We start from the raw sequence: 8,597 nt of genomic DNA, 5'->3' as shown, positions 1-8,597 counted from the left end.
CTCCTCTTCCTGATCCTATTTATTTAAACGATCTGATCCTCTTTCCTCAAAACTCGATGATCTTGTCCTTGTCAATTTTATTCTCCACTATTTTCCTCTTCCTTCTCCTCTTTATATAAACAATCCAATCCCCTTTGCTCAAATCGAATGCTCTTTACTCAAACTCGAGATCCTATTTGTTCTTGATCCCTTTGTTTTCCTTTTCCTCCTCCTCCTCGTCCTCCTTCTTGTGGTCTATTTATTCTCCTGTTTTCCTCTTCCTCCTCTTCTTCCTTGTGATCTGTTTATGCTCCTATCTTTTCCACCTTCTCCTCCTCTTTGTGGTTTGTTTATTCTCCCTTTTCCTTCTCTTCCCTCTCCTCCTCCTTCCTGTGATCTGTTTATTCTCCTTTGTTTACCTCCTCCTCCTCCTCCTCCTCCTCGTGGCCTGGGCTGACGGAAGTTTCTGAGCGGCGGGTGACAAGGACGCGTTCACCCAAAAGGAAAGCAAGTCCCACGTGGCGCATAATGAGACGGACCAAGAGAGTAAAGAGGGAGAAATTAAATGCCACTAAAATAATAATGGAGAAAAAAGCCTCGTGTTAGTGGCGGCCAAATAATAAACGTCTGATGGAAATTATTGTTAAAGACGGAGAGAGTGAGCGTGCGAAGGTGTTTATTAGAGGTAGTTCTAAGTGTGGCTCGACATTATAAAAAGCGGAACACCTTAGACGTTAAAATGCAGGTAAACTAATAATGAACGTGTTTACCTGTCTGGGGCAAATTTTACGATGAGGGGGTGTCCTTCTATATTGTGGTCTCTCTCTCTCTCTCTCTCTCTCTCTCTCTCTCTCTCTCTCTCTCTCTCTCTCTCTCTCTCTCTCTCTCTCTCTCTCTCTCTCTCTCTCTCTCTCTCTCTCTCTCTCTCTGCTTCTATATGTTTCTTTTATTCCTCTTGCTTTCCTTTTAGTTTCATTCTCTTTATCTCTTTCCCTCGTTCTTAACCCCCCCTTCTCTCTCTCTCTCTCTCTCTCTCTCTCTCTCTCTCTCTCTCTCTCTCTCTCTCTCTCTCTCTCTCTCTCTCTCTCTCTCTCTCTCTCTCTCTCTCTCTCTCTCTCTCTCTCTCTCTCTCTCTCTCTCTCTCTCGGAAGGGAAGGAAGGGTAGGGGCGGAAGGAACCATATATTAGCGAGGAGAAGGACACTGGTCTTAACAAATTCATTCTCCCATCCCTATACAGTATACACCCATGTTCTCTCTCTCTCTCTCTCTCTCTCTCTCTCTCTCTCTCTCTCTCTCTCTCTCTCTCTCTCTCTCTCTCTCTCTCTCTCTCTCTCTCTCTCTCTCTCTCTCTTCTTTTTCAACGTTTTCTCCTCTTTCTTCACTTTCTCTTTCTCCTTCAAATGATTTTTCTTTACTCTCGGAAGTCACCAGCGGAGTCCAATCCATTAACACCTTCCCCTTCCCCTTCCCCTCCTCTCTTTTACATCTTTTCTTCTTCCCTATTCTTCTCTCCTCCTCCTCCTCCTCCTCCTCCTCCTTACCCAACAAACAAGTCTAGCCACTCACTTCACTCCTTCTTCATCTGTTTTCTTCTTTCCCTCCGTCTCCTCCGTCCTTCCTCATTCTTTTCCATGGCTATTCTTCTTCCTTACTCCCGCCCCCTCTCTACACCTCTCCCCCTTCCTCCCATGGGTCACGACAGCTGAAGAGAAGGATATTACTTAAGAGGGGGAGCGCTGACTCCTCCACCTTCCTCCACCGCTTACCTCCCCTCCTCCCTTCCCCTCCCTTCCCTCATCTTTTCTTCTCTTCTATCTTTACCTACCTTCCTCTTTACTCCTATCGTCTTCCTTTCCTCCCTCTTCTTCTTACCTATCCTCCTTTCCTTTTCTCCTCCTCCCTTCCTTTTTCCTTTCTCTACATACCCTTCTTCCTTCCTTCACCTCCTCATACCTACCATCCTCTCTCTCTCTCTCTCTCTCTCTCTCTCTCTCTCTCTCTCTCTCTCTCTCTCTCTCTCTCTCTCTCTCTCTCTCTCTCTCTCTCTCTCTCTCTCTCTCTCTCTCTCTCTCTCTCTCTCTCTCTCTCTCTCTCTCTCTCTCTCTCTCTCTCTCTCTCCTTATCCCCTTCAATCCACCCACGAAAAACAAACAGATGGCTAAAGGCGGTAATTTAAAACATGTCCCATCATTAATATATTTTTTGATGGCTCTTGATAATGAGATGACACGGACGCGGCCACTAAATTAACACGTCTGGTCGTAAAGGGTATTTTGGGACTGTATCTTTACGTGTTACCCGTATTGACGATAACTATATATTGTGTTGGGTCGTAAAGGTGAGAGGCGAGGATGAGGTTTTATGAGCCATTGGTGATTGAATTTTAACAGGTGAAAAGTATCTGATGGGCTGTTTGTTTTGTCTGTCTGTCTGTCTGTCTGTCTCTCTGTCTCTCTCTCTCTCTCTCTCTCTCTCTCTCTCTCTCTCTCTCTCTCTCTCTCTCTCTCTCTCTCTCTCTCTCTCTCTCTCTCTCTCTCTCTCCTGCCATGTTTAGTCTATCATCGTTCTCTTATCGTTCTCTCCCTTCCTAATGACTTCACGAGACGCCCTTTGCCCACATCCACCTCCCCTTCCTCTTCCTCTCCCCCAAACACCTCACTCTCACAGCCTCCACCTTCCCCTTCCCTTTCATACACCATCATCAGGACTCCAACTTCTCCTTCCCCAACACACACACACCTTACCTTCCCCTCTTCTACCCCTTCTCCTCCCCCAACACGCATCATTACAACCTCAACTCTCATTATCCGTTTCCAAATACCGCAAGTGCTTCCTCATTCTCTGCTGCGCCCTTCCTTTTTCTTCTTCGTTCCTTTCTTTTCTATTATCCGTGTCTCCAATTATCACTAGTGCCTTCTTATTCTTCGGGTCTTTCTTTTCTTTGTTTTTTTTCTATTATCTATCTCCAGACATCACTAGTTCTTCGTTATTCTCTACGTCTTTTCTCTTATTTTTTTTACCCATATCGTGTCTTTAATTCCATCTAGTTCCTCATTCTCTACTCCCTTCCTTTCTTTCCGGCTTTCCTTTCTTCTTTTCCCATTATTCGACTCCAAAACACTTCCTCATTCTTTACATATTTCATTTTTTACTCCGTTCCTTCCTCATTCTCTAAGCCTTTCCTTTCTCTTCTTTTTCCTTTATCGGTCTCCAAACATCATTATCAAACTTCCTCATTGTCCGCGTCTTTCTTTCTCGCCTTCCTTTCTTCGCATGTCCTTATTTCTCCATTCTTCTTTTCCTCGTTCGCCGTTTCCTTGTTTTTCCCTCCTTTTTTTCCTCGTTCCTCGGTCGCCTCCTCGTTCCCCCTCATACCTGCCCCCTTTACACCTGTCATTCATACCTGTCCCCCTCACCCCTGTCCCCCTCACACCTGTACCCCCTCATACTTGTCCCCCTTCACACCTGTACCCCCTCATACCTGTCCCCCTCACACCTGTACCCCCTCATACCTGTCCCCCTTCACACCTGTACCCTCTCACACCTGTTCCCTTCATACCTGTACCCCTCACCCCTGTTCCCCTTCATACCTGTCCCCTCACCTGTCCCCTCATACCTGTCCCCTTCACCTGTCCCCCTCACACCTGTCCCCCCTCATACCTGTCCCCTTCACACCTGTACCCCCTCATACCTGTACCCTCTCACACTTGTTCCCTTCATACCTGTACCCCTCACCCCTGTTCCCCTTCATACCTGTCCCCCCTCACACCTGTACCCCCTCATACCTGTCCCCCTTCACACCTGTCCCCCCTCACACCTGTCATCCTCACCTCTGTTCCCCCTCATACCTGTCCCCCTCTCACACCTGTCCCCCTGTTTACGGAAGTCACCGGTAGAGCCATCATTAACTTTCCCGTCCCATCCCCGGCATAACACCCTCGATACAGCCCACTCTCTTTACCTTTAATCACCCCATCACCTGCGTTCACCTTCCCTTACCTTACCCATTAAATATTACACCCCCATCAGCTCCTACCCATTACCTTTCCTCACCTCTCTCTCACTTACCCATTAGCTTACCCATTAGAATCTTACACCCCCTTCATCTCCTTCCCTTTGTTTACCTTTCCCCCATCCCTCCCTCACTTTCCCCATTAAGATCGACTTCCCCATCATCTCATTCCTATTGCTTACCTTTCTGTACCTTTCCACACCTCCCCCTCACTTTCCCCATTAAGATCTTACACCCCCATAACCCCTTACCCATCTCTTACCTATTCTTACCCCTCTCAACCTCCCCCTCACTTTACCCATAAGATATGATACACACATTATATCCTACTTGTTACTTGCCTTTCCGCATCTCCCTCTCACTTTGCCCATTATCTCTTACACACCCATCATCTTCTACCCATTATTTACCTTTTGTTACCCTTCCCTCAATTTCCTCCTCCTCCCCCTCCTCCATCTTCCCCCTTCCCCTCCATAACACGATCACACGCCCTCTGTAACCTCTCCTCAAGTCTATCTCATCACCACCTTGTCACTTTCATCAGCTCCTTGTCAACCCCCGAAGCTGAATTACCTCATTTCACCCTCCTCCACTTCCTCAACCTCCCTCTTATTCTCCCATTCTCCTTCTCACTCTCCGATCCTTCCTCTCATTCCCCTATCCTCCCTCCCACCTCCAACCTTCCTCTCTCTCTTCCTTATCCTTTCTCTCACTTCCCCTCAATCCCCCATCCTCCCTCTCACTCCCCCAACCTTCCTCTTTTTTCCCCTATCTTCCTCTTCCCTCCCCCATCCTTCCACTCCCTCCCCTATCCTCCCTCTTCCTCCCCTATCCTCCATCTTCCTTCCCCAGCCTCCCTCGCCTCCACTTATCTCGTCCCGCCATAATAAACACCTCATTCCCTTACCGACCTTACAATCACATGTAAATAAGAACCTTTACCTGAGTGAGAGGGGGCTCGTGTGTGTGTGTGTGTGTGTGTGTGTGTGTGTGTGTGTGTGTGTGTGTGTGTGTGTGTGTGTGTGTGTGCTTCCCTCAGGTCGTGGCGGCGGTGGTTGTGGCGCCATCAGCTTTAAGATCCATAAATACATCGAGCTCAGCCGCGTCTGTCAGCCACACACACACACACACACACACACACACACACACACACACACACACACGGTTTTAGGACAGTTCTGCGTCTAGTTTTTTTTTTTTTAGTCTGTGAATGCGTTTCTTAATGACTTGTTTCCGAGTATCTTGTCGCTTGTTTTGCTTTGTTTGTGGCTCTCATTGCATTACTAGTGGACGGAGGAGGAGGAGGAGGAGGAGGAGGAGGAGGAGGGCTGACATTGCGTGAAAATGGTTAAAGTCATGATGCCATTATTCCTACAAACTGAGTCCAATATAACTTCTCCTCCTCCTCCTCCTCCTCTTCCTCCTCCTCCTCCTCCTCCTCCTCCTCCTCTTCCTCCTCCTCCTCCTCCTCCTCCTCCTACTACTACTACTACTACTACTACCACCACCACTACTACTACTACTAAGTGGACTGTATGACCCAAGCAAAAAAAGTAAGTGTTGCAATCTGGTCATCTCGTTAGTTTTTTCCTCTCTCTCTCTCTCTCTCTCTCTCTCTCTCTCTCTCTCTCTCTCTATCTCTCTCTCTCTCTCTCTCTCTCTCTATCTCTCTCTCTCTCCGTGGGATGAGAGAGAGAGAGAGAGAGAGAGAGAGAGAGAGAGAGAGAGAATAGTCGTAGTAGGAAGAGGAGGAGGAGAGTGGCTCCGTTAAAGATGAGAGATGGGAGTCCACGAAGAAGTCAGAAGAGAAGGGAAGGAGGAAGGAAAGGGAAGAAAGGAGAGAAGAAGGAAGGAGGGAGGGAGGAGAGAGAGGTGGAGGAAGTAGTTATGGAGTTTCGAGAGAGGGTAGAGAGAGTGAAAGTATGCAGAGAGAGAGAGAGAGAGAGAGAGAGAGAGAGAGAGAGAGATCTGCGTTTGTGACAATAGGACAGAGGGGAGAGAAAGTGAGGAGGGGAGAGAAGAGAAAGAGAGGGACGAGTCATTCCTCTCTCTCTCTCTCTCTCTCTCTCTCTCTCTCTCTCTCTCTCTCTCTCTCTCTCTCTCTCTCTCCAAATAAGAGAGAAAGAGAAAGAAACGAAAACAAACAACGGAAAAGCAAAAAAAAAAAAAGCTAATATTCGAAAGACTGAAAGAAAACAATAAAAACGAAGAAGAAATAAAAGAAAATAGAATCACACGGACAAACGAATATGTGAAAGAAGAAGAATAGATGAAAAAGTAAGATAACAAAAGAAAAAAAATATATATGAGAAACGAAAAGAGGAAGAAATAAAAACTAAGAACTGGAGTAAGTGACGAACGAAACAGAAGAAATACAAAATAGAAAAGTGGAAAACATGAATAAGAGGAAGGGGAGGAGGAGATACTGCAGGTGGGAGAGGGAGAGAGAAAGAAAGAAAGGGTAGAGAGAGAGAGGACAGTAAGTGGGTGATTTAGTAGTAGTAGTAGTAGTAGTAGAGGGGAGAAAAAGAGGGGAATACACGTGACACAGAGCATTGGAAGGTGAAGAGGGAGCATCGAAGGGTTAGAGAAGGGGAGAGACTGATAGGAGGGAGGGAAGGACTGGGGGTATAAGGGAAGAAAGTCAAAGGAGAGAAACTAACTGACTGACTGACTGACTGACTGACTGAGTGGGTGACGCACGTATGAATCATGTTAGTAAGGAGAAGGCAGGAGGGACAGACCAAGGGAAGGAACGGGAGAGTAGAGGAGAGGTGAGGGAGAGAGGAGGGGAGGTGAGGTAAGTATGACAGACAAGACATAGGGGAGGAGGAGGAAGGAGGAGGAAGGGAATCTGTAGAGGTCAATTTGTATCACTCATTTTCTCCTCCTCCTCCTCCTCCTCCTCCTCCTCCTCCTCCCTGTTCCTCTCCTCCTGTACCCTCCACCGGCACGCTTCTTTCCATTTCCTTCCTTCTAACATATCTTCCTTTCTGCATCATCGACCCTTACATACACTCCCTTCCACACCATCATTATCATCATCAGCGTGCATGCCTCATAGTTGCGGAAAGTGAAAGTTCAAACACCTCATCCCGGAACACCACCTCCCACGCCCTCTCTTACCTGCCCGCGCACCTGTCCACCCACCCGCTTACCTGTCTGCCCGCTTCCTCACTTCCGGTGCAAAGGTGAGGCCGAGGCGTGGGAGGGAGGAAGAGGAGGAAGGAAGGAAGGAAGGAAGGGAGGGCTATGAGTGTGTGTGTGTTGGGGGGGGGGGGAAAGAGAAGAGGTGTCAAGGTCGCGTGCGTTCGTGTGTGTGTGCGTCATGTATTATTCGTATGCGCCAGGGTTGGAATAATGAGGGTGATGTAGATAGTGTAAGGGAGACGGGATGGAGGAGGGGAGGGAGGGGTGGTAGTACGTGATGTGGTGGTGGTGGTGGTGGTGGTAATGGTTGTGGTGATGTTACGTGATGTTTCAAGTGTTATTGTATTACTAACTTCATCTACTTCTTCTTATTCTTTTTTTCTCTATTTTTTCTTCCATTTATTTCGTCTATATATCCTACCTTCTCTTCTTGTTCCTTTCCTTGTCTTCTTTCTCTTCTTATCCTCTATATACTTCTTTCTCCTCCTGTTCCTCCTTTCCTCTCATTCACCTTCCTCACCAAAATACTTAACTCCTCCACTCGATGTTTTAGTCTTATTTTATCACCAATACTCATCTACTTCTTTATTTTTCTCCTTATTCATTCCCAGTCATTCATCTGCCTCATCATGACACTTCAGTCCCTCAATGACACACCTGCACCTCGCCCTTACAAAGCACCTCTCTCTTGACACGTGGAGAGCGATTCTTCTTCCTCCTCCTTCTCCTCCTACCCACCAGCACATTCTCGACACTCCCCCACCACTCCACATAGTTCGTCCTCTCCTCCCTCCTCCACCTCACCCCCCATCATGCACCTTTGTCACAAGAGCGTACTTCTCCTCCCCCTCCTCCTCCTCCTTCTCCTCCTCCTTTTCTCTTCTTCCTCCTTGAGTAACACGCGGTTGAAGGAGGTTTGCCATTACCGCCCCTCACGCCGCACCTTCTCTACCCTTCCTTCCCCATCTCCCTCCCATTTTCCTTTTCTCTTTTCTTCGCTGCTTTGGTGAGGTGGAGGTTTTTTTTATCGTTAATCAATCAATCAGTCAGTCAGTCAGTCATTGAGTCACCCGCATTTTTCTTTCCTTCCTCATTCTTTTTCTTTGTCTCCTTCACTATTTCGCCTTCAGCTTGCCCATTCCTCTCTTTTCTCTCTATTCTCCTATTTTATTACCCTTCCTCTTCTTTCATCTCTTCTCTTTTATTAACCTTCCTCTTTGTCTCATCTGTTAGCCTCATCTTGCCCATTTCTCTTTCTTCTTCTTCTTCTACTTCTTCTTCTTTCTGTTCTTCTCTTCCCTAATCCTTAACTTCTTCTTCCCTAATTCCTTCCTTCTTATATCTTATTCTTATCACTTCTTATCACTCATTTCATTCCCCTTCCTCCCCTTTTCTTCCCCTCTTTTCTCCCTCTTGTAAAACTTTCTCGTCACCCTTTTGTTTCCTCCTCTTGT

Source organism: Eriocheir sinensis, chromosome 35, assembly GCF_024679095.1.
Source record: "Eriocheir sinensis breed Jianghai 21 chromosome 35, ASM2467909v1, whole genome shotgun sequence".
Classification (NCBI taxonomy): domain Eukaryota; kingdom Metazoa; phylum Arthropoda; class Malacostraca; order Decapoda; family Varunidae; genus Eriocheir; species Eriocheir sinensis.
This window is presented reverse-complemented; position numbering follows the sequence as displayed.